Below are 26,049 nucleotides of genomic sequence, written 5' to 3'. Positions count from 1 at the left end.
AAAAAAACAAACTATACGTGAACTGCAAATAAACACTACATCTATAGAACAAGTAAAGGCATATAAATATCTAGGCGTTATCATCAACAACAAGCTTTCATGGGAAGACCACCTTGGAACTCTGACAAAGAAAACAGCCCATCGACTCTTTTTTTCTATACAAACTCAATAGCTTTAAACTAAACAAGAAGATCCTTGAGACTTTTTACGGCGCGACTATACAAAATCTGCTAACATACGGAATAACTTGTTGGCAAGACAACGCCTCATCTAAACTGTTGCGACGTCTAGAAAACATCATTAAAAAAGCATCAAAAATTACACTCACAACATTACCACATTTTGAACAAAAGTGCCTAAGAAAAATCGAAAAAATCTTGGAACACAACGGCCACCCGCTCCCTCAGAACTACGTCAGGTCCCTGCGAAGTGAGCGACTGCTGTCAATCAAAACAAGAACGGAGCGGTACAAAAACTCGTTCGTACCTCACTCGGTCCGGCGCCTTCGACACGGAGGTCACGCTCGGTCAGACTCTATCACCGCCCCTCATTGATCAGGGAACATGAAATGCACCAAGATACCTGTGTGTAGTCGTTGAATGAACTCTTTATGTTGTCTGTTGTATTTATGTGTATTTTTCTGTTGTGTTGTCTTTATATGAGAAAAGAGTCCTTGTAATCACAACAAATTTCCGTAAGGATCAATAAAGCAGTCTTAGTCTTAAAATAAATAATCCTAAGTACAAGTCATTATACATTGACTTGAAATAGGCCTAAAGCAGGTTAAGGCATTTCCTGGTGGCGACCCGTACATGATAAAATTTACGTTCGAGACTCTCTTAGAAGCTGGGGACCTAGAGGAGTGATGTAGGCTCCCGCAGTAGGTCCGTGAGAAAAAAGTTGGTCATAAGTAAAACGCAAATAAGTTTCACTTTTCATTTTTACTAATTTAACGCTATGTTTAGAATCCAAAATTACATTGGGCCTAATGAAATTTTACTAAAACGAGTTCGTTGTCTTTAGTGTTTTTTTTTTATAGTGTTGGCTACATAATTTTAAGCGTTGTATAAAGTTCTTACTGGAGATAGAATTGAACACTCGGCGGGTTTCTGCTCAAGCCGGCAAGCGGTCTGATTTCGAGGCCGGGTCCCGGCGCTCAGCGTATTGTGGTGTTAACAGCTTCAGAAATTCTTTCTCCTTGTTTTTACACCTTTTTTTTCGTAATAAGAAGAAAGAATATAAAAAAAGGTCAATATTAATGAGTTTTCTTTTACAACGCACTATTCATCTCAGTAAAACAAAATAATCTAGTAATAAAGAGGCAGCCATGGTTAATAGTATAATTCGAGGAACATTCCAGGTCAAAAGTACAGGGGCGGACTGGCTATATGGGCAAACGGGCAAATGCCCGGAGGGCCGGTACCAAATGGGCCGGTCTGGTCGCGACGAAAGGAAAAAAAATTCAATGCAGACAACTTTTTTTAAAAAAAGTGACAGCAGCAAGACACAAAGGCCCCAACACATTTTCTTTTTTTCTTATTACAATTAATTTTGTTTGAAATTCAACAAGAATATGAAAAACAAAACATTATACACTGTACGTATTATCATTTGCAAAACGTTAGGCCGTACTTTCGTACTTTCTGCTACGCACGAACGGCATGGACTGCTTTGAAGTCTTCGATGTTGTGTTTGGCCTAATCATTTTGCAGGTCGGCATGGGCCTTTGATGGCACTTCCATTTTTGTTCGCTCCTTCCCTCTCCCGTCTTTTAATGGTTCCAATGAAATTTAACCAAGAAGAGGGATGAGAGAGGTTAAATTAGAAAACATTGATATAACGCATCAAAAAAAATTAAATAAATAAATAAAGATAGGTGCGACAATTAGCTCTTTAACAATACTTAATAGAAATTAACTTTAACACATCCACACAGCCGCGAAATAGCAAACCACCCAACTTATTCACAGCTCAATATGGGTATAAAGCTCTACTTTCTGCGATTTGGAAAGAAAAAGAAAGTTTTTTTTTGTTTATTTTTAATAACATAGATCTACAAATACTACACTTAAGGCTTATAAAAAAAATATTTAATTAAATAATAAATCTAGATCTAAATCAATTTTTATACTATTATAATTAATGGCAAACTTATGCTTAGTATGAAGTCGTTAATGATGAAAATTATTACAATAATTACAATAATTTATATAACACAGTCACATCCGATATTTATTGAAAGGAGATTTATATTTTAAATAATGGGTCATGGTATATTCATATACAAATCGCGTTTTTGAGAATGCTAGGAGGAAGCAAGAGCTTTTCACATTAAGTAAGTGCCTCTCTAACCGTTCTGCTTTCTCTTATCTTTTAATGGAATGGGTTGCCTTAGTCAGCCAGGAAAACTCTTGATTTAGCATATTTTAAGTCACAGGTCAACATGCATGACTATGCATCAATCCAGTTTTCGATGCGTTATCAAACTTTATATATTTTGTAGAGAATTAGGCTTACACCTATAATATAACACATGGGCGTAGCCGTGAGGGGAGGGTCTTCAAACCATCACTTGCCTCAGACCTCATTGTCTAAAAGAGAAACTTTACTTACTGCCCCAGTGCAGCCAACTTAAAGCAAACTACAGTTACCAAACTGAGAGTAACCAAAAGGGGTTTTGTGGTTTCCCTTCCCCCTCCTATACAAAAACTAAAGCATTTTACCATTTTCTACCAAACACTGGACTCCATTGAATAGCTGATTTGGTTTTTTATTTTTTTTTTAGCAGAAGAGTAGCAGGCTAATTGCACTGTAGATACCTCAGAATATGCATTTTTTAAGGTTAAAATAACGGAAATAATGCTTCACCCCGGACCCCACTGGGGGGAGCTCACAGCGCTCCCCCGGACTCCCTAGCTGCCCTTTGGCGGTGTGTACTGTCTTTCCACTAATTATAGGAAGAGAGTATTCTAGGGTAGAAAAAACTTTGAAAGAATGAAAGATCATAATTTAATTAATTACATATACACACACCCTAATATATATATATATATATATATATATATATATATATATATATATATATATATATATATATATATAAATTGCGGAGTGGGGTAAAAATCCCCCCCAACCGAAAATATATGACATGCCATTTGTGGGCCGGTTTATTTGGTAATGCCCGGGCCGATTTTGATACCCAGTCCGCCCCTGCAAAAGGTATATATAGCACACGGACGTCAGTAATGGGCGTGATATTTTTAAAGATCATCTTCGTGCTAAGTAAGACATCTCTGTCGCGGAGCATTTTTAAATATTTATATATAGATATTTATAAAGTAGTGAGGGGCGAGTCGATTGTTGCTGAAATTATCCTATTGGATAAACTGGCTTCTAGAAAAGAATTCATTTTAAATTATATACAGTTTTCATGTTGTGTGGAAATCCTTTCGTCATGCCGATTCTTGAGGTCCCCGGATACAGTATGAGAAACATTGAGTTAAGTGCTATGTGAACTAATAGAGCGTGACTAGTCACCTTTTTTTTTTTTTTTTTTAGAGTTTAATGAAGAACAACACAGCTAGTTTCTAAATACTAGCCACGCAGGTGAAACTCATAGGCCTATACTAAAATCTTAAGCTATAGCACATGATAATAAAAAAAACACGACCCAAAATACACGTGTCAACATAGCGACTTGAATTGAAACAGTTGATCGTATAGGATCATCATTCACATGCGCATAAACACAAATACACACACACACGCCGATACGAACACATGAAATTTATTTCCTATGAACATATTCGTGTTTTGGTTTTGTGGTGAAATAAGAGAAGCAGTACAGAAATTAATAATTGAAGAGACCAAGCACTACACGTACCCTAGACTGTTTAACCGTTGGGATACCACACATGATCTGTCGACCATCTTTCTCCATTCCTCTCTATCTTACAGGCCCGACTATTCATTTACGTTGTCCTCCCAGAGTCCCATCGCTTTCTCCGTCTGCCTATTCTTCTTTATTCTGGTGCTGTTTAATGAAGGAAGATCTTTGCAAGAAATGAGGCCTTGTGATTTGGCCATAAAGTTTTAGTTTGAGGTTTTTGACAGTTATTAGCAGGTCGTTTTGGGGTCCAATCTCGTTGTGATCTTAATGGACCTCATTCACCAATCGTAAACAAACAACATTTAGCCACGTGGTGCTTTATCTCTTCTATATAATTTACGATCTCATGTTTAATTCATGATGGTTGTCACGTGACAGTTTTTTTCATTGTTTTATCAATAAGATCACGTGACTAAATGTTATTTGTTTACGATTGGTGAATGAGGTCCATTCTTATCTGTTCCTTTGTGATGCTGACTTTGTATGGGATGTCTAGGACCCTCATATATTAAATATATATCATCTAAATTTCATTGCTAGAATCGTTCTCTCTAGTTCCAGAGTCATCGTCCACGATTCACACACATACGAATGTGGCAGTGACCAGGGAGCGCATCGGTCTGAATTTAGTGTCGAGGGTTATGGCTTTGTCTTTTCAGTTGTTTCAATTTTTTGCAGGTGCAGCTGTCATTTTTCTCCACAATCTTATCTCCACATTATTATATTCACATTCTCATATTAACATTCTTATCTCTACATTTTCATCTCTACATTCTCATCTTCACATTCTTCTTTCTATATTCGGTGTTTTAATTTGTAATACATCAAATACAATGTGATTGAAAAGTTATTGACTTTTAATTTAATGTATTAACTGAACAAAATAAATAAGTATTTTAAAACATCATAAATAATGCAATGCAACGCGCATTCCGTTCAAACTCTTTCTGCATCCCTTGGGATTCGCGTAGGCTACCACACTTTGGAAAAACTGTGTTAGAAGAGACAATTAGCTGGCCGAGTCTAGATGAAACATTGTGGACTAAGGGAGCAATGGGTATGGCCATTTCAAAAAGTGTAACAATTACAAAGTTATTTTAAACAAGGTTACAAAGACAGTTGGTATGGAAACACAAACTCAAAATCAGCACCCGAAGTGGTCTACCCAGGCAGGTAAAAAGGCAGATTTCAATATTTTCAGAAAGAATATCAGAATAAAATTCTATCAAAAGCTAATGACAGAGAAGATTGGACAAAGAAAGTTGACAGATCCTGTGTGGTGCCCCAACGGTCCAGCAGACCAAGGAAAAAGGGAGAAGACGTTGACCTTAATACCCTGTAGACTAGACATGTGTTATTGTCACGTGATTTAACCTGTGCTAAACGCGGGAAATAAGGAAGATGATGACATTGACCTAATTCATGTTGGAGTGGGAAAGTATCACATAACAAGAAAAAGAAAAAAAATATCACTTAAAAAAAAATAAAGCTTATATTTAGAATAATTGTATCAATTGTTTTGTATTAGTTATGTAATCCAACTTGTAATAGATCTAGATTTTTTAGACTTAATATTAATAGGAAAAACAGTGACTTAGCAGAATTTAAGTCATGCATGACGCGTAGGACGTAATCATCTTCTTTTTTGAAGTTACGTCTGTATTATATAAGATAAGAAGATAATAATTGTGTGCGATTGGAAACATATGTGAGAAATAAAGTGTACAAAACATTTTACCAGGCAGACAGAGTGAGTTGATATAAGCTTTAAAAAAAAAGTTGACCTCCCACCTTTTAACAAAGACATCGAAGTGGCTGTACATTTTTTATCAACATTTGGTGCACTTGGTGATGGTCTTGGTACCCTCACTGACAGCGTGTTCGGCCAACTCACCAGGAAGAAGGAGACGGGCGGCAGTCTGAATCTCAGAGAAGTGATGGTGATGTGTTTGTTGTAGTGAGCTAAACTGTTAGCTTCAGTGGTGGTGATGTGTTTGTTGTAGTGAGCTAAACTGTTAGCTTCAGTGGTGGTGCGCCCAAAGAGTTCATTGGGTTCATGATAGAGATATGGCTTTTGAGGAGATACCTAGTGTCACAGTGCTCTTGTTTCAAAACTTTGGAAATGTAGATGCTATAGCTTACATAAGCTTTCCTTATCTTTTACCACCTTGCCGACTTTAATTCTTGGCTCCACACGACGATACTTTAAGTGACCTAGTTTTCAATCTGTGCGTGACAAAACTGAGAGTGACGACGAAGCGGTCCCTTGCGTGGAAATCGGGCGAGCACGCCACAGAAAACGAACGCGTCGAACCAATAGGAGTGCTGTTTTTTTATACTATTAATATATATAGATCAAAGCTCTTCGAAAGAACATACACTTTTTAAACCAGGTTGACACAAAATGAGTTAGTGTTGCTCCCATACGGTCTGCCTAGTGTGCAGTCGAACTACAAACCGTCATGGGCATATAATTGTGATGTTTCGTAGCACGCTTTACATTTATTATCGTTTATATGATTGATCCCTGAAAATTTCTTCTCATAATTAGCATAGAGGGTTTTATTTTTTTTTTAATAAGACTTTTAAAAAAAATTCCTATTTCAGACCTTGCTTAAGAAAATTGATGTCAGCTGGGTGGACTCACCAGGATTCGAACCCCGGATCCGGTTCGGAAGCCAAGCGCTTTACCACTCAGCCACCACGCCTCCAAAAATAAGACTTAAATCAAAATTATTTTTAGATACTAAGTAGATTTCAAATTAGATATACTGATATTGGGGCGATGTGGCTGATTATTTAAAGAAAAATTACGATGGTTTTTCAAATTCGGGCTATTGACATATTTAAATTCTGCGTAAAAAGTTGTGATAGTAAACATTTTTTGTTGCTTCACTACTCGACCGGCGGCGTAGTATACGCCGCTATTTTGCAGTGTCGGCTTTAGGTGACCGCAGTGGGCTCCGCACTTTTGCGACAGCAGGGCGCCCCGCAATTTCATAGGACCCGCGCTAATTCTAGGTTTACGTTGTGACGTTGGGAGTTTTGATATTACTCTGAACCTTGATTCTTCATCGTCGGTGAACATTCGACCTGGCTAGAAGATACTAATGTTACCTTGAACAGTTTACAGAATCTTTGTCTTGAAATGGAATATTGATGAGGTCAATACTATTTCTATACAATACTATTTAAGAATTTAAATTGAACTATGCAAACGCGACATGAAGCTCTTAAAAATCGACACTAGCAGCTGAGAAAAAGTAGCAATGAATAGATCTACATGGAGAGAGAGCATAAAGGAAGGGTCTCGGATTGCAGATGCCATACACTACAGAAGCAGAAAGAAGGGTGATAACGCAACGGCGCCTGGTGATCACATATGCCCAACCTGCGATTGCAGCTGTGTATGAAGGATTGGCCTCTTTAGTCACACAAGAAGTTGAAAAGGGAAAAGATCGTCTCTCGAGACGTAAAATGCCACAGATTTAATTTGAACTATATCATTATATATATATATTCATTTATTATTATCATTAATCACATGTCATTTTCATTGTATAACTATTGTTATAAACCTGGTGGTGAGACAGATGGGGGTAGTGCTGTGTGTGTTTTGGACTACGCAAATCGCCCCAGGCCAGCGCTAGACGAGCGTCCACCGCGAAGAAAAACAGTACACGCCAGTTCGGCAAAGACCCGTACACGTGTTGTAAATATTACGCACACAAGTCACGGCGATTGTGATCAACCAGAGGTCAAGCGACGTTCCATCCAATTCTAGAAAGCCTATGGACCCTATATAAGTGCGAGTGTGTTAGAGTCACGTAACCTCGCAATGTGACCAGTACGAGGCGAAGTCAGAAACAATCACCACACTGGAAATTCAACAACTCACTTTTAACAGACACAAATTACTTTAAAAACATAACAACTTTAATACAAAACCCTTTCGACACAACAGACCCAAACACTAACACAGAAGACATTTGGGCACTACTTAAACGAAGCCTAAAACAACAAACAATAATAATAGCCACTCAAAACAACAAGCAGCGCACACAAGAAAAACATCTGAAAAGAAAAACTCCAAACACTACAGGAAGACTCAATCGACATCGAGACAACATAAGAACTACAAACACTATTAGACTATAAATACACAGGGGCACAAAAAAGATGCAGACAAAGAACCATAACAGAAGGGCCAACCAAAGCCTTCCTAACCATAGAACAGAATATACAAAGAAAACGCAAAATAGATAAAATAACAGACACACTAGGCAACACACAAGAAGACAATAAAAATATAGCTGAGGCATTCAAACAACACTTCCAAAGCATTTACACGAAAGAACAAGGTTACAAAGACAGTTTGTGTGGAAACACAAACTCAAAATCGGCCCCCGAAAAGGTCCATCCAGGTAGGCTTCAATATTTTCAGAAAGAACATGCAAATGAAATTATATCAAAGACAAATGAGAGATAAGAATAGAGAAAGAAGGTTAACAGATCTTGTGTAGTGCCCCAACGGTCCCGGAGATCAAAGGATAGTTGAAAGTGAATGTAAAGTTAGATGTGAACCTGGCCTAACTAGTTCCCTTTTTAGACCTTGTGGTCTATAGGACAGATGATGTAAAGTTCATCTGTTTTTGTGGCCTACGATTAGCGAGGGTGTCATGTAGCCAGCACAACGACCAACCGCCTATACTTTTCCCCAACTAATGTCAGGTACCCATTAGAGCTGAGTGGACTCAGAGGCGCTCAAAGATTACAAAGCTGATAATCCCAGTCTTCACCAGGATTTGAACCCGGACCCCCAGTTCGGAAGCCAAGCGCTTTACCGCTCAGCCACCGCGTCTCCCTTGGCCTAACTGATGTCTTATAATCGATCCAATTGTTTTGAAAAGGCTCAATCTCTTATTCGAATCCTCAAAAAAAAAATAATTTCCGCAATAAAAAAAATGTTCATACAAATGGAGTTTATAAGATTACTATTCATTTTAAATTAGGTCTAACTTATAATGCATACTAATTAGCCTTTTCTCTTTAAAAAAACTGCTTGCATAACTGATTTTAAAAATTAGATTTTTCGCTTTCAGAAAAAAAAGTAGCCGTTGCATCATAACTTTGAATGGTCTAAAATATTGTGATGTCGGATTTTCAATATCTTTTCTAGTTTACGAGATCTAAACGGGACGGACGGACAGACGGACAGGCGGACAGACATTTCGCACAAAACGAATAGCGTCTTTTCCCCTTTCGGGGGCCGCTAAAAACAGACGCAGAGGCACAAAATGAAACACTAAAATTTTGCAAACAACTAAAAGAAGACAAAACCGCAATAGACACACTACTCACACTCCGTGACATAGAGATTTTAGCAGTCAAAAGCCTTCAAAACGATAAAACATCCGGACCAGACGGCCTAACAGCCGAATTCTACAAAGCCTTTCTGCCCCTTATAGGCCCTATCATTTTAACAATTTTTAATAATGCACAAGAAAATGGCAAACTTCCGCATCTCTTCAGTGAGGCTTACATCACTGTGCTAGAGAAAGACAAAAACAACCCAAAATTAATAAACACCTACAGACCCATCTCCCTTCTCACACAGACTACAAAATCCTAGCCAAAACACTAGCGAACAAACTACACCCAAACCGACACTGCAGCACATCAGGAAGAAACATAGATACAATGAACCACCGCATACGCGACATCAGAACATACGCAGACATAAATAACACACAACTAGTAGTCTGACCATCGATCAGGAGAAGGCATTCGAATGAGTAGACAGCTTCCTATTCAAAATTCTTGAAAACAAACAACACAGGAAACAAAATAATAAAGTGGGTTAAGCTAATGTACGCTGACCCACAGAGCAGCTTACTAGTGAACCACACCTTGTCTAACCCATTCCCAGTGGAGCGATCAGTTAGACAGGGCTGCCCCCTCTCCCCCACACTATACACATTATGTATAGAACCTCTCCTACAAAAGATTAGGGAGGACACAACAATAAAAGGCCTAGCAGTCCCGGGCGACCAAACCATCATCAAAATACAAGCATACGCAGACGACACCACTTTCCTCATAACACACACAAACGACATAGCGAACATAATACAACATTTTAAAAAATAAGGCCAAGCCAGTGGTTCCAAAATAAATTTAGGGAAATCCGCCATAATGGGAGTAGGCAAATGGAAACACAGAAAAGATTTCCCCGAAGGCCTACAAAGCGGAAAGACCCTAAAGATATGCGGGATCACGAGGACGCCAAACCCCTACACAGTGAAACATGGGATACACTCATCCAAAGAGCACAAAAGACACTAGATAAATACAAACACATAGGTATGACAATCTTTGGTAGAGCTCACATATACAACACACTAATACTCCCCAAAGTCATCTATCAAGCAACCACAACAGAACCCCCACCACAGTTCATACAAACACTTAACAAAATCACTCGCAGCTTTATTTTTAAGAACACAATAGCAAACGTAAAACACACAGCACTAATACAACACAAACATAACGGCGGCATAGGACTGCAAGACCTTGCAACTAAGATTCGGGCTCTGAGGCTCAAGTACGTGGGGCAACTGGCCAAGGCACCGGAAAAGAACGGTTTTGCCATCTACCTAATCGGTCTACGTCTCCAGAAGCTGATACCAATACAGAACACTCACACACACTACTCAAACACATACACAACACCTTTTCACGAAGCAGTCATTAGGAGCATTAAAGACAACACCCAACACATACACAAAACAACAAAAGAAATATACACTCATACGGCAGCAAGCAACACCCCTCCAAAAACGCATTAAATGGCATAATGGAGACGTAGACTACCAGACGGCCTTCAGAAACCTGCACAACAAACACATCTCTCCGAGGTCACGGGAGGTCGCCTACCGTTTGATCCTCAACATGACCCCGACCTCGGAGAGAAAAGGCACAAAGAAAGGGTGCAAAATGTGCAGGACCGGAAAACTGGAAGATGAGGGGCACCTTTTCTTAAGATGCCCCGTCGTCCAAGCAGCAAAAAACAACCTGGGAAGGCTACTGTCCGGGAGCACTGGGGTGCCGGTGGACGTGGACAGGGCCATCACGACAAACCAGATTCCGGCAGCCAGGAGGAGGGAGGCGGACATCCTCGGCAACATAATTCCCGGTGGACGTGGACAGGGCCATCACGACAAACCAGATTCCGGCAGCCAGGAGGAGGGAGGCGGACATCCTCGGCAACATAATTGCCGCAACATACAGACAACTGGTGTGGATGATAAGGACAAAAGTCTGGATGAAAGGCAAAGAAAAGACGGCGGTGGAGAGACTAGAGGAGGAACTGAGAAATGTGGTCGACAACCATATCCAGAAAATTAAAATATAAGCCAAAAAAAAAAAAAAGCACGGCGACCCGTTTCTGGAACTCAAATAGAATCGAAACTCCTGGGGTGGCACAGGACGAAAGAATTAGGGGGAAAAAAAGTTTTAAATAGAGCCTAAACTAAGCTCTGTTTATTAAGGGAAGGAAACCGCTTGCTAGGCGGACAAAGAAACACCCTTAAGGGACACCCTTAAACTTCTCTAAAGGCGTTCAACATAGACCCAGCCACCTGGGAGACAAGAGGCACATGACATTTTGATCAGCCACATAAATCAACCTTGCAATATAACAATTTAAATTCTTAGCTCCACTAAATCCAAACTTGTTACACCCCATTTTGAGGTCAGAACCTCGTGGTTCCATCAAATTCTATTGCCATGTATTTTAAGACTGTTTTTATTTGGTAGATGTTATGGTGTGTGTGTTTATATGGTGATTGTAGGAAGAGATTAGTGATTGGTTGTGAATGATGCAACATAGGTGGCATTGCCATCCTTTGGTGTTAGTTAAGGGAGACGACTCCAGAACATGAGACTGAAAGATTGTGCTATTATAGTGAGCTAGTTTTTTTTAAAGATATTATTACTAAAGTCTACTAAATTTATTTCATTTGATCACAAGTTATTTTGTCTATATTAGAAATAAAGTTATATTTAGTTTTGTTCACAAAAGTTATTCAAGTTATTTGAAGTTTTATTAGTTAAGATATATTACTCCTACAATGGTTTAGTTGTCTACCAGCAGTATGGTGCTACTAGTCAACGACCAGTAATAACAGGAGGAACATCTTTAATTGAATATAACATTAGCATATGTAACCATGGCGCAGATGATGTAAAGGTCACTCATTTTTATGTCAGATAATTAAGGAGAGTGTTATGTGACAAGCGCAACTTCCTTTGATTTCTTCATCTAAATTCTAAAGTCAAGTAGACATTAGAATTCGGTGAAATAAAGATCAATTCCAAAATCCTGAAATTAAAAAATCCCACTCTTGATTCACAGTAAAGTTAACCTTTCAAACTTTGGGGCACGCAATGTAAAGGTCATCTGATTTTGTGGCCCACGGTTAACGAGGGTGTCATGTAACCAGCACAACAACCAAGTACCTTTACTTTTCCCAAACTAATGTCAGGTACCCATTAGAGCTGGGTAGACTATGGGGCACCCAAAAAATCCTGAAATTCAAAATCCCAGAGCTCCCTGATTTGGAAACCACTGCGCAGTTCATCTCATGTATTGGTCTAGTCATCTGAACACTCCAACATAACAATGAGAAAGAAGAAGAAGAATAAAAAATCCCAGTCTTCACAGAGATTTGAACCCAGGACCACAGGTTCAGAAGCCGAGCACTTAACCACTCAGCCACTGCGCCCCCATCAGTAATATGTGTTTGCAGTTATTTTTTTAAAAAAAAGGAATTCAATTACTTACTTCCTACAGCATCTACTTCATCAAAGACAAGCTTTTTTAGCTATAGCCATTTCGAAAAATTCTCTGATTATTCCGGCACCCTGAAAGTATTACATAAAGAAGTAAAAAGTAAAGGTACCCATTTCGGATCTTGCATATTTTGGACACAGATGATGTCTATGGCCATTGGTTAATGAGTCATGTTGCCAGCACAAAGACCAACTGTCTTTACTTCCCCAGCAAAAGTCAAGTACCCATTAGAGTTTGGTATATTCAGGGGCATCTTAAAAAATCCTGATCTTCAAATCCTAATTTTCACCAGGATTGGAACTCTAGACCTGTTGCTTGTTGCCATGTGCTTTACTACTCATACTACACCCCATACAAGAATGTGCTAGTCAAAATTTAATAAATACCAACATTTTTTACAAACAAAAATAAAATAGAATTGAATGCATATCATGAAAACTGATTTGACATGGCAGTTGATTTTTGTGCTGGCCACGATACCCTCATTTATCGTGGACTACAGAAACTGATGACCTTAACATCATCTGCTCTATAGACACATGATCTGAAAAGGGAACTACTTTTTACTTTAATCTATGGGGTGTGGTGGTAAAGATAGTGTAAAACAGACTAAGAACAGATCAACAATGTCAAATTAAGAGAGGCTGTAAAAACATATAGTTTTTTTTTCAAGAATTCTTTCATTAAATTTTGAAAATACAGACATAATTCTGACAGTAATTACCAGCCTTGTTTACAACATAAATAAATGTGTGACATCACAAGCAATAAAGAGTCACATCTAGAATAATGTTATATATCTGTGTATTTTCCCAATACCTTCCTCTACTTTCATAGTGTAAAGTAGTCATTAAATGAATAAGACACCGGTCCCAAAAACCACTATAGGGCCCTATATAGAGCAAAAACTATTAGGAGAGCTACCAGATCTGAAAACCATTGCACAGTTCATCTTAGGTATGGGGTTACTTGTCTGAAACCTCCAACATATAAATGAGAACAGAGAAGTCATTGAATGTACAATTATAACTTTTTTTTTCACTGAAACTACCAGATGAAAAACTTAATAAAGAGTCTAGCTATGCTAAAGAAACTCAGGCTTTTCTTCCACCTGAAATACACAAAATCAACTTGAATATAAACTATAACAGATATTTTCACATTACTATCTGTAATAGACAAACATCATAATCATTGTAATAAGGACATCCCTCTGCATTTTGTTTTTCTTTGCCGCCTTTGTTCTAAACAGCTTACTTTATGAATATGGATGTGTGGCTAAATGGCATAAACCACTAGGCTACCTATTAAGGGGACTTGATTTAAAAACCCAACTCAATCTGGGTTGTGTTTGCTGAGCATCTAAAGGCAGCTCAAAAAGGTCCTCCTCACACAGATCCAAAAAAAAAGCAAAAAAGATTAGACCATAGCCCCCTGAGCATGCAATAAGCATGAACAATGTGCTACACAAAAGCAATTTTTAAAAAGTTATGACCTGCTTTCTTCATTAATGAAGTATGTATTAAGCAAAGGAAAAAAACAAACTTTATTAGAATTAGTTCAAGATAAATATTTTCTGCACTATGTAACAACTTTTTTCTATTATTGTTGTAATGAAAAGATTTTTTAAAATTTATGTTAAAACACAAATGTATAGAACATGGGAGGACACCTGGTGTATCCAAGCAATCATTATCTTCAAGAAAATGATGTGAAAAAAAATATCAAAAGATATAAATAGAACTCCATTTAAGTTTATATACAATTCATGATAGTTTAGAACATATTATTAAAAACAATTTATTCTTTGGCATCTAGCCAGTTTTTTGTTGCTGATCTGTTCTTCTCAATTTTTCTGCACTACTAAACAAAATGTTGGTTATCCAAGATGTTACATGCGCATAATAGTGTGAAAGTGAAATGGTACAAATGTGTGTTGAAATAGGAAAGATAAGAGATGGATCAAAAAATGGAGTAATGTAAACGAGATGTAACATATTATTATTTGTTGAACAAGATTAAAATTCTATTGATGGCTCTATTTGGTGTATACTTAAGAGTCTCAGATGCTCGTAACAATAGTTTTTGATGTGATGGGGGTCTGACTGGATAACTTGTAGAACTTAGCTTTAAAGAGTTGACAGGCTACACAAAGTGAAACAAGGACTGTCTGGATAACTTGTAGAAGAAATACACTCTATAGAATGAATCAACTAGTTTATAATCTCTAATCAGGATATGTGGAGTCCCTTGGTAGCGGTCACTATAGGACTTGTATCAATAATTATGTGAATGGGTAAAATCCAGAATCTAAGCCACTATAAATGAATACTTGTCCAGTACAGTGTAGCACAGGTGTAATGATTATTGTTTTTTACATGTTTGGAATGTTCCTTCAAATTTGTAGATTATTACATCCTAGCCCAAAACTCCAGAAGTCTGGTGTGGGATGTCATTGGGCAGGGTTCAACCCTGTGACCCATCAAACTACCTTCTAGAGTGCAAACCACATGCTGGCAGGATCTTTAAAACTTTTTTTACTTTATTTAATTACTATATTAGGGATACTTTATTAAATCAGGTTAACATAATTATCTACTTTGTCAACCTTTCTTGTAATTGTCTTAGTCTATTTAGCAATCTTTAACCCTGTGTGTTTCATTAAAATGTTTCTAAGTATCATTAAAGCTATTATTAACCTCATTTAGCCAACTTTCAAATCAGCATTATATAATCATGTTTGATGAACAGCTATTTTCATTTTATGATAAGAAAGTGAAGAAAAGAAAGGCCTTTAAAACTCACTAATTTTAAAGCATATATTTTACAGTGGTTTTTTTATATAAACATTAAAATTAATTATTTCATTCTGGTATTTTTCTATCACATTCATAAAATTACATAGTTTTTTTAATACAATCAAACATCCACATGTACAAACTAGAGATGGGAATCGAACCTAACTTTTAAAGTTCTGGTTCCATTCTGTCAGATGTAAGTTTGGGTTTGGTTCGGTATGATGATAAGGATAGTTCAGATTGGTTCAGTCAGGTCTAAAGTTCGGGTTCGGTTTGATGTTATGAAATTAGGTAATAGTAAAATTAGGTACATGTAATGATGTTTAATTAAATTAATAATTAGATAAAACAGCTATGTGAAACCTTATTCAGCCAGTGGGCCTTTTTAATTTCCAACACTCATCAAATAAAAATAAAGCACTTTTATTATAAACCTGTGGACATAGTTTAAAAAATGTTCCCTTTCAGACCTTATGATCTATAGGGCAGATGTTGTAAAGGTCATCTATTTCTGTGGTCAACGGTTATCGAGGGTGTCATGTAACCATCACAATGACCAACCGCCTTTACTTTTCCCAAACTAATGTCAGGTACCCAATAGAGCTTGGTGAACTCAGAGACTACCACCTTAAGATGCAGGATTCAAACCTGGGACCCCCTTGGATCGCAAGTCAAGCTCTTTACCACCTAGTCACAGCACCTCCCACATGAATATAATATTTACACTTATTCATGGGATGTAGGATGTTTATCCAAAACCAACTTTTAAATATCACACTGTATTGATGAGACACCAAGTTGAAGCAGTATGGTAATAGCAAAATTAGGTATATGTAATAATGTTTAATTCAATTAATAATTAGATAAAACAATCTTCTAATTTCTAGATGATTCTTAGCAATTTTTTTTCTTTGTGGCTCAAACTAAGAATGCTGCAATATTTGTTTATTTATATATATATATGATAATGCTGTTAATCTTGTGTTCTTTAAAAAAAAGCTACAAACATTTATATACCAATAAAAAATATTGACTTATTTTCATACTCCATAAAAAGACAAAGATCTGTCCACTTTTCTTGGTAGTTTCTACATTCTGAGTCTACTTTTAGTTTCTTCGATTCTCCCATTTCATTAAAGCACAAATGTTAAATGTTACAGTACATTGGCTGTGAATCAAAAGAAGACGACCCAAAATGATCCAGCTGAGTTATCCAAAAATTAAAAATAACTGTCCAATCCTCTCACTGACACTAAGTTTTATTTTTTCTTACTAAAAAATATTGCAAAATCTTTGATTCAGTTTGGTGAAGGTAAGGACAGTTGGTTAAGTTCAGTTCAGACCGATCAGTCTTAAAGTTTGGGTTCAGTTCAGTTGTAAGTGAGGTTTGAGTTCAGTTTGTTTGGTTCAGGTTCAGTTCATTTCCCATCTCTAGTACAAGCACATGTAACATCTTTAAAAGACATTGTTAAATAGATAATTGAAAAAATAATATAATAAATACAAACCATAAGGGATGGGTATTATTATTTTTAGATTTAATACTCTTGTTTTTAAAGGAGTAAACATTCTTATTTATAGATATCTTAAATATTTCTTGACAGTTGATATATATATATATATATATATATATATATATATATATATATATATATATATATATATATATATATATATATATATATATATATTCATTATTAAATTATGAGTGAGTCTGTTGTGAATATATAAATTAGTTTTCTATAGTTATAATGTTTAGTTTGGTGTAATGCACAAATTGTAAGACTAATTTCCTTTTGGATAATAAAGATTATTATTATTATTATTAATATCTTTAAAAAATAATATGTAAATGTTTAAATATATCCTAAATTATGAATGGCACTATTTAAATTTTGAATGTTAGAACACATAAAAGAAAATATTTAAAAAATCAAGTTGAACAAAGACTATAGAACCCATGAAAGTTGTAAAAGTGTTTAAGTACTTGCATCATTGTGACTGCTGGGAAGATGTAGAGCAATGTAGATTCAATATTTGTTTCTGTCTGTTTGTTTGTTTTACATGTTTTGGATGTTCCTTCACAGTTGAAGATAGTTTACTTCCTAGTCCAAACCTGCAGGACAATGGGGGATGGGCAGGGTTTGAACCCGAGACCTTCAATAAATCCAAATAACAGTCCAGCATGCAAACCGCACGACCAGGCAGCCATCCAACTGTCAATTCTGTGCAAACCAAAAAGCAACTTGTTATAAACATGAGACTTATTATTAAAACAACACACAATTTCTAATTGAAGAATAAAAAGAAAATTAAAAACAATACATAAAACACTGAACCATTATTTATTTACAAATAGAAAAACAAAACCTAATTAAATACTCAGAAAGACATATTCTTGGACAAATTCATTGCCTAGTGCCATTATAGATTGGAAGGTGATGTTTTGTTATTAATGCTTTTAACAAAATCAAACAAAAGTTGTAGAATAATCTGTTTAGACAGTTGAAAGATGTGACTAAATATGAACCTTAGACTTAAACCAGATGTAATGATTTGCAAAGAAACTTGAGAAAATGCCAAAAGTATAGAGTAATTAGTCTGATCAGTCACCCAAGTAAGATAATGTTAAGAATAATTCTCAATAGACTCAATAGAGGTCCTTTCTGAAAAATAGGCAGGCTTCAAAGCAGGTAGAAGGACTGTTGAACAAATATTTAACATGAAAAATGCCTTCAACACCAAAAGAAATTGGTACATAAATTCATAGATTTATAAAAAAAAAGCTTTTGACACGGTTTGGCATGCTGCAACTGATGAGAGAGCTCAACAGAGATAAAAACATTATTGATGTTATCAAAGCCCTACATCAAAATAGGACAAAATAGGACATCCTTAGAAGTGTGGCAAGGATGCATTCTCTTTCCAGCTCTTATTTCTGGAGCATATTATGATGGAAACGCTAGAAGGATTTACTCCTAGCTTGACCATAAATGAGCAGCCTATTTCCAATCTCAGATTTGCAGATAATATACACCTCATTGGAGAAAATACACACCAGGTACAAGATCTTACCACAAAACTAGATGCTGCAGCTACAGCAGTTGGCAAGGAAATTAGTGCTGAAAAGAGCAAAATATTAGTTTGTCATGTAGATAGTAAGAGATGTTGCATACAATTGAAAGGCCAAACATAAGAAGTTGACTTGTTTAAATACTTAGGGTCTGGAAAAATAAAATCAGCTTCCTAGTAAAATTAAAACTGTATTCTTCACTAGTAGTCTCTGTGCTCATATATATTTGTGAAAGTTGGACACTGAATGCTGAGGCTTTAAGAAGAATTCAAGCCTTTGAGAGTAAATGCTACAGAAACTTGCTGGGTATCAGATATGAGGAAAAAAAGACAAACGAGTTTGTACATTAGCAAGTCAACACTCTGGCTGGCAAGAAGGAAGAGCTCCGCAATACTGTGAAGAGACGAAAGCTGATCTGGTTTGGTCATACTGTAAGACATGACTCACTATCAAAAGTCATTCTTTAAGGTACATTGGAGAAAGGGTCATCCAATGAATAGCTGACTAGATAACATAAAAGAATGGACCGGCCTTTCTCTTAATATCCTGCTTAGAACAGCTGTTGATCAGGAAAAGTGGAGGGAATTGGTTAGTGAAACTGTCACAGCATCCCAATGGCAAAAGTCAAGGGACAGGGTGATGATGAGATAATTTTCTTGCTAGATCAGTGATATTTAATTTTATAAAATTATAGGCAATTTCTTTACAAGGTATGCAGTAAAGTAAAGTTCCCCTTTCAGACCTTGTGGTCTATAGGGCAGATGATGTAAAGGGCATCTGTTTCTGTGTTAACAAGGGTGTCCTGTGGCCAGCACAACGACCAACCGCCTTTACTTTTCCCTAACTCATGTCAGGTACCCATTAGAGCTGGGTGGACTCTAGAGTCTAGATCAAGATCATGATTAAAAATAATAATAATTTAATAATAAGTAAAGTAAATATATTTAGGTCTTAGGTTTTTCTGCACATTTAATGAGCTATTGGCTCTAGTGCGCTAGGCAATTACATCTTTGATAACAGGCTATGTTGAAGGGCTTATCAGTACTTCAGTCTCATTAAGCTATGACTAGTAAGCTGTTAGGTCACTAGCAACTGGAGAAAAACAACTAGTCAAAATCTTAATCCAATGTTTGGATGCTTGAAATCAATATATAATATAATAAATTAGATTCATGTTAAGATCCTTTTAGATATACTATTGATCTGTATGTATGTCAACTGTGCTTGGTAAAGGCCAATGCCATTTTTATGTCATCCAGATGAATGTGGGTATTGAAAGACTTTTTTATCATCTGCAAGTTATTGTCTCTACTACTCTAAAATATTCTATATCCAACGATTGCAAATTATTCTAGAGTCTAGATTACTCTAGATCAAGATCATGATTAAAAATAATGATTAAAAATAATAATAATTTAATAATAATTCTATTATTTATAATTACTAAATAAGGCATTATTAGTAGATCAATGATTTGATTATAGTAATATTTTTTAATACTAATAAAGACTAATAATAATAGTCTAGACAGTTGTGTGAGTGTGTGTGTCATGTGTTGTTTGAGTGTTTGTGCTATTCCTATTCGGAATATTCCTATATTCCTATATCTTGATCTATAGTGTCTATACATCTAGATATACAGATCTAGATTATTCTAGATACTGATATTTACAAAATTTACGGTGACTTGCATTCTCCATCACCAGAGTTATTGTACTTAGATCTAGATCTAGATCTATGAAGTTATTGAGTTGAGTTAATTGAGGTAGATAGTTATTAGACTAGTTGACTTACCGAAAACATTTTAAGTGCCATTCGCTGTTCAAATCTTGAACGAAAGGTTCCGAATTTATGTCATTGCCACATCCTTTACAAATCTGAGACGGTCCAGAAATCATCTGAACTGTTTAATTATTCCATTCCGTTTAAATGAAATTAGGTTACACTTTAAATCCAAGTTTCCACACTTTGAACTTGTTTGTCACCAATAAACGTCCACCGCGTCCACCATTTTTTTTTCTTTTCACTCAGGTGAGACACAAATATTTTTGGAGTAGCGTCCCATAGATAACAAAGCCACACCCACATTTGATATACCATCAATCGATCCTTGGTTTGTCAGGAATATGTCTTATTATCCAAAAATCTTCCCTTCCCACCCCCCCTTTTTTTTTTTAAATATATTTATATCCTAAAAAAAATCAGGTTTTTCGTGAGAAAGGAACAGACTGCAAATATTACTAGATTAGGCCTATATAATATGACTGTCTTTACGTCTCGCGGTATGACATGGAAATAAAGGAGGGACTACTGCAGAAAACAAGCAATTCGGTCATAGGTCAAGAGTCATAGGTCTGAGTATTGAATAGATGTTTGCCCGAAGATCCCGAAATTAAAAATCCCAGTCTTCACCAGGATTCGAACCCCGGTCCCCGGTTCAGAAGTCAAGCACTTTACTGCTCAGCCACTGCACCTCCAAGGTATGCAAACACTGGAAATATTTTATCACATTTTGAAAGAATTCAGATTTTAATCTTTCAGACCTTTCTTTGAGGAGTCAGCAATGAATGCTTTGGCATCCTAATTACCTCAATAATCACTAATAACAAAAATATTTAAGATTTTTTTTCAGACATAATCCTAATTAGTCATTGAACTTGTTTGTAATTAAGAAGCTGGGCTAATGAGTCTGCTGAATAGATAAACTTCCTAGCTATTGCATCCTGGGTTTATGGTCCTGGGCTCATACCCTCCCTGCTGCCATTTCCCATCATCCTGCCATAGGTTAATAGGGCTAGTAAGTAGATTATAATCCTCAGCTCTGAAAGAGCATCTCAAAATTTAAACAATCAATTTGATTCTCTTTGTCATGCTAAGAAAGAGATTATGCTCAACCACCAATTCTGACAATGTAACCTTTGTCCTTCTCACTTTCATCTCAAAAGAACTCTCTCCTGAATATGGTGGTTTAAAAAAATCTAGAATGTAAATCTAGTCCTAGACACTATGCTATTAGAGCATGGAATGGGTTGTCTGAGCTGGCCAGGAAAACCAGTGACTTGGCAGAATTTAAGTCATTGGTTAATATGCATGACTGAATGAATGATGCAAAGGATGTAATCATCTTCTTTTGTGAAGTAACATCTATATTATATAAGATAAGATGTATAAATGCAGTTTCATTACCAGTTGTTCGGTTTAAGTCTATAGGCTTTTTTAATTTATTTTATAAATCAAAAGCAACAGTACTGTCCTGAATGTGAAATACTAGCTCAGCCAATTTCGCCCCTATTTTATTTTAGATTCTGTAAAGGAAAATAAAGGAGATCAATAAATCTCTTTGTAAGATGACAGGAATAGCTGCTTTTAAGTACACCTAACTCTATATCTAATAGGTCTAGATTCCTAGAGCCACTACTAGAAACTATTATAGTAGTAGCCTAGTGCTACTACACCTAGTCAGTAGTTTCTATAGTAATGGACATAATCATCTTTTTTTAAGTAACATCTGTATATATAAGATAAGATATAATATAATAAGATCTAAATTGATCTAGCTCTAGATTAATTTTATATCTAAGTCTAGTACACACCTAGTTGACCTAGTCAGATCTGGAATATAGACTAGACTATAATAGTTCTAAAAATAGATCTAGATCTGGATCTATTTTAAGTTTTTAGATCCTAGTTCTAGATCTAGACTAGCTCCAAATCAAGTTACATAAACTGAGAGAGGTTGAGATCGTAAAACGCATTATGATCTCAATGTCAATACGAATTTATAAAATATCTAGTCCTCTAGATTTAGATTTATCTAGAGTCTAGACTCTATAAAAGTCCAATGGTTATTTAAAAAACAGACAAAGATTCCTCTGTTCCCCCGGCAATCTCATTGAATAGAATTTAATCGATCTATCTGATTACTGAGTGATGGTGATACTACTGACTGTAACTGATTAGTGGATCTGGAGCAAATAGATCTACGATCTATCTGATTACTGAGTGATGGTGATACTACTGACTGTAACTGATTAGTGGATCTGGAGCAAATAGATCTAGATCTAAAAATCTGTGATATTGATTCTATTCTAGATCAGAGATCTAAATTAAAATATTATCTAATTAATATCTTGCATTGTTTGACTGAAACTAGCCGCTTACTTACTAGCGTGAACCGTTTAGAACGTATATTTTATTTCTATAACTAGGCTATAGATCTAGACTAGTTATAATGTAACTTTTATGCACAAATAGTAAGACAAATCTCTAAATAGATAATATCGATAATAATAATTATTATTTTAGTTAGGAGCGCATTTCACACTCACACGTAAAAAAAATAATTAAAAATTACAGATTTGATTTTTATAATGCTTGATCTCTAAATTAAACCATCTATAATTAGTGTTGCTCCACAGAAGCATCCGGCGTTTAAACTGATCGTTAAATCGTTTTCGCGGGGCACTTGTTACTCCGACTTCCTTAAACAAAAAGATTGCCTTTGGCATACGGTAGTTTGATTCCGGAAACATTAAACTCAAGGAAAATATATTCTACTGCAGTAAATCATCAGTGTGTTGAAATAGAGGCACATATGCTTATGTCACGTCCATTTGTGAGACAATATTACATCCGAAAAACAGCTTGTGAAAACTATAATAAAGTATAGATGGTTAGCCAATACAATAATTGTTTTGTGCTAATATGTTGATATTACGTCATTGTTTGTTGTGAATGTTTATGTGAGAAAGTACTTGAAAGGATAATGTAATAAAAATGAGAGTCTTCAATGTCTACTTATATCAACACAAAGTCTCTATTTATTAATTGTTATTATTAACACAAAGTCTCTATTTATTAATTGTTATTATTAATGTCTACAGTATTTTTTTTATAACAAAACAGCAGAATGTGTTTTCAGAGCACTGAAAGGTATTTTTGCTGGTCATGGCATAGCAGAAGAAATAGTGAGTCATTCAACATTCAATTTGCCATTCGACAGCTATCAATATAGAGAGTTTGCTTCTGAATGGGGATTCAAGAAAACAACATCAAGCCCCAGGTACCCTCAATCAAATGGTCAAAGTGAGGTGTATGTATATATCGTAAAGCAGATATTCAACAAAACATACAAAAGTGGAAAGGATCCATATCTCGCTATATTCGAGTATAGAAATACTCAGATAAGTGATGAGGGACATCATTCCAACAGTTCCTAAACTATTAAAACCATCGGTAGCTGAAAAAGCAGAGACATTACTCAAAGAACGACATATGAGAAACAAAGTGGAAAGGATCCATATCTCGCTATATTCGAGTATAGAAATACTCAGATAAGTGATGAGGGACATCATTCCAACAGTTCCTAAACTATTAAAACCATCGGTAGCTGAAAAAGCAGAGACATTACTCAAAGAACGACATATGAGAAACAAAGTGAAATACGATGTTCATGCAAGCTTACTTTAAAATTACTCTGTAGGAGAGAAAGAGGGAGTTCGTCTAGGGCAAACATGGCAGAAAGCAGTTGTTAAAAAAAACATCACCCAGAACTTACATCATAAAGACAAACGATGGAAAAACCTACAAACGAAATCAATGCTTTTTAATTAAGTTTCGTAGAAGACATCTCTGGGTACTATGATACCGATGAAGACAACGAACAGCAAACTGTTGAACAAATAAAACAGACAGTTATAGACCAACGTATAGACAACTTGTGCTAGTCAAGACAACCCGAAGTGGTCGAGTTGTTAAAGTTCCTAGTAGATATCAATCTTAAGAACTTTAAAATGAAGGAATTGATAACGACCTTAAGGAAGGATGAGTTAATATGTTTATATTACTTCATTGTTTGTTGTGAAGTTTATGTGAGAAATTACCAGCGGTCTATTTTAGTTTTCTTTCCGTCTACTACGCTTGTCTTCAATAAGGGCTTATCTTTGGGTCTCAAATGTGTGTCCCACGGCCTAAGTGAGAGCTCTCCAACTGTTTCTTTCAGAGGCCATCTGCTACCAGCTGCTTTTACCAATGCCAGTGAGGGCGAAATGGCGCCTGAGTTGATCTTTAGAGAGCCTAAGAAAGGACCTCTGTTACGCCTCCCTGCTTGAAGCTCACAAAAGATTATCGCCTTTGGCATGCTCTCGTCTCCATGATGGATAAGTGTCTGACCCAGCGCAGCTGTTAAATGATGATTAGTGCTTCATTATTTTCAACACCGGCCTCCAACAGAAAATAGTCGTTTTTAATGTAGTAATGGTGTGAAGGCATCTTTGATGGAATCATTCGGAGCTTTAAATGCCTTCGATAGAGCACCCATGTCGGATCCATACAAAAGTGTGTTGAGAACAACTGCTTATAAACATTGATTTCTGTTGCAAGGTGAAAAGACTTATTCCGACATACTCTGTTTGAGGCGACCAAAAGCACTGTTGGCCATTGCGAGACGGTTGTCTATTTCTCTGGACAGTGACGCATCGTTGGACACTGTGCAGCACAGGTAGGTAAAGTGGTCAACACCATAAAGGAGATTGTCATTCACGTTGATTTATGAATCTGGATTAGTTCCCATTGGGGACTTCTAAACATGACCTCCGTTTTCTTTTAGGTTGATGGACAGACCAAACGAGGCAGCAGTCTCAGCCAATCCATGGAAGTCAAGTTGAAGTTCCTGTTTGGTGTGTGTAAGAGAGAAGCAATCATCCACACAGAGGCAACCAGCTAAAACAGACTATTCAGGACACAACGACCATGGCAGTGGGCTATTGCAGCAGACCCAACAAAGACTGGTTCGACGAGAACAACACAGCAATCCAAGAGTTATTAATAAAAAAAAAAAGAGTCGTCATAGACAATTAATAATTGTGCGAAATTTCCACTTAATTCTAAATTTAAAAAAATTGAAAAAAAAAATTAGTGTTAAGAATCCACCAAGACAGACGCAGTGAGTTAATATAAGCTTTGTAAAAATAGATCAGTGTGTCATGAAACCAGTTGATGTCAGTCTTAGCGATTATAGCTTCTCTTTCATTAGTCGATGTGTTGTCAACTTGACCACAGAAATATCCATAACTTTTGAAGACAAAATTGAAGCATTTTATTTTCGTCATACTTCTAGAAGGCAAACCAGTTGGGTTAGGAATCAATGGCAGTGAGAAGATAATTACAGCATCCATGTGTTTATCTAGTGGTTCATGCTGAGACTCAAACTCTGCTTGTTGGTGTTCTTGTTAATTCAAATGTATTTCTACAGTGAGCTATGGAAAGTGCTCTCAATTAGATCAACTCAGTACATACATATAAACTCTAAAAAGGACTCTTGACGAATGCATAATCAATTTATGTGACTGGAAAATACTAGCGGGATCGTGGCAACAAGTGGTCAGTCGAGACCAATAACTGCTTACCTCGTGCATTCAGGCCTACGACTGTGTTA

The 26,049-nt window shown here is 36.3% G+C and overlaps 1 pseudogene; it reads right to left on the bottom strand.

Annotated features, from left to right (window-relative positions):
* The window catches only part of LOC129922790 (dynein axonemal heavy chain 6-like), a 66,314-nt pseudogene extending 45,613 nt beyond the window's left edge, over positions 1 to 20,701 (bottom strand).
* Between the last annotated feature and the right edge of the window lie 5,348 nt (positions 20,702 to 26,049).

Source organism: Biomphalaria glabrata, chromosome 14 (genome assembly GCF_947242115.1).
Source record: "Biomphalaria glabrata chromosome 14, xgBioGlab47.1, whole genome shotgun sequence".
In the NCBI taxonomy this organism is placed as follows: Eukaryota; Metazoa; Mollusca; class Gastropoda; family Planorbidae; genus Biomphalaria; species Biomphalaria glabrata.
The sequence above is the reverse complement of the archived record's forward strand: the minus strand, read 5'-3'. Positions and strand labels throughout refer to the sequence as shown.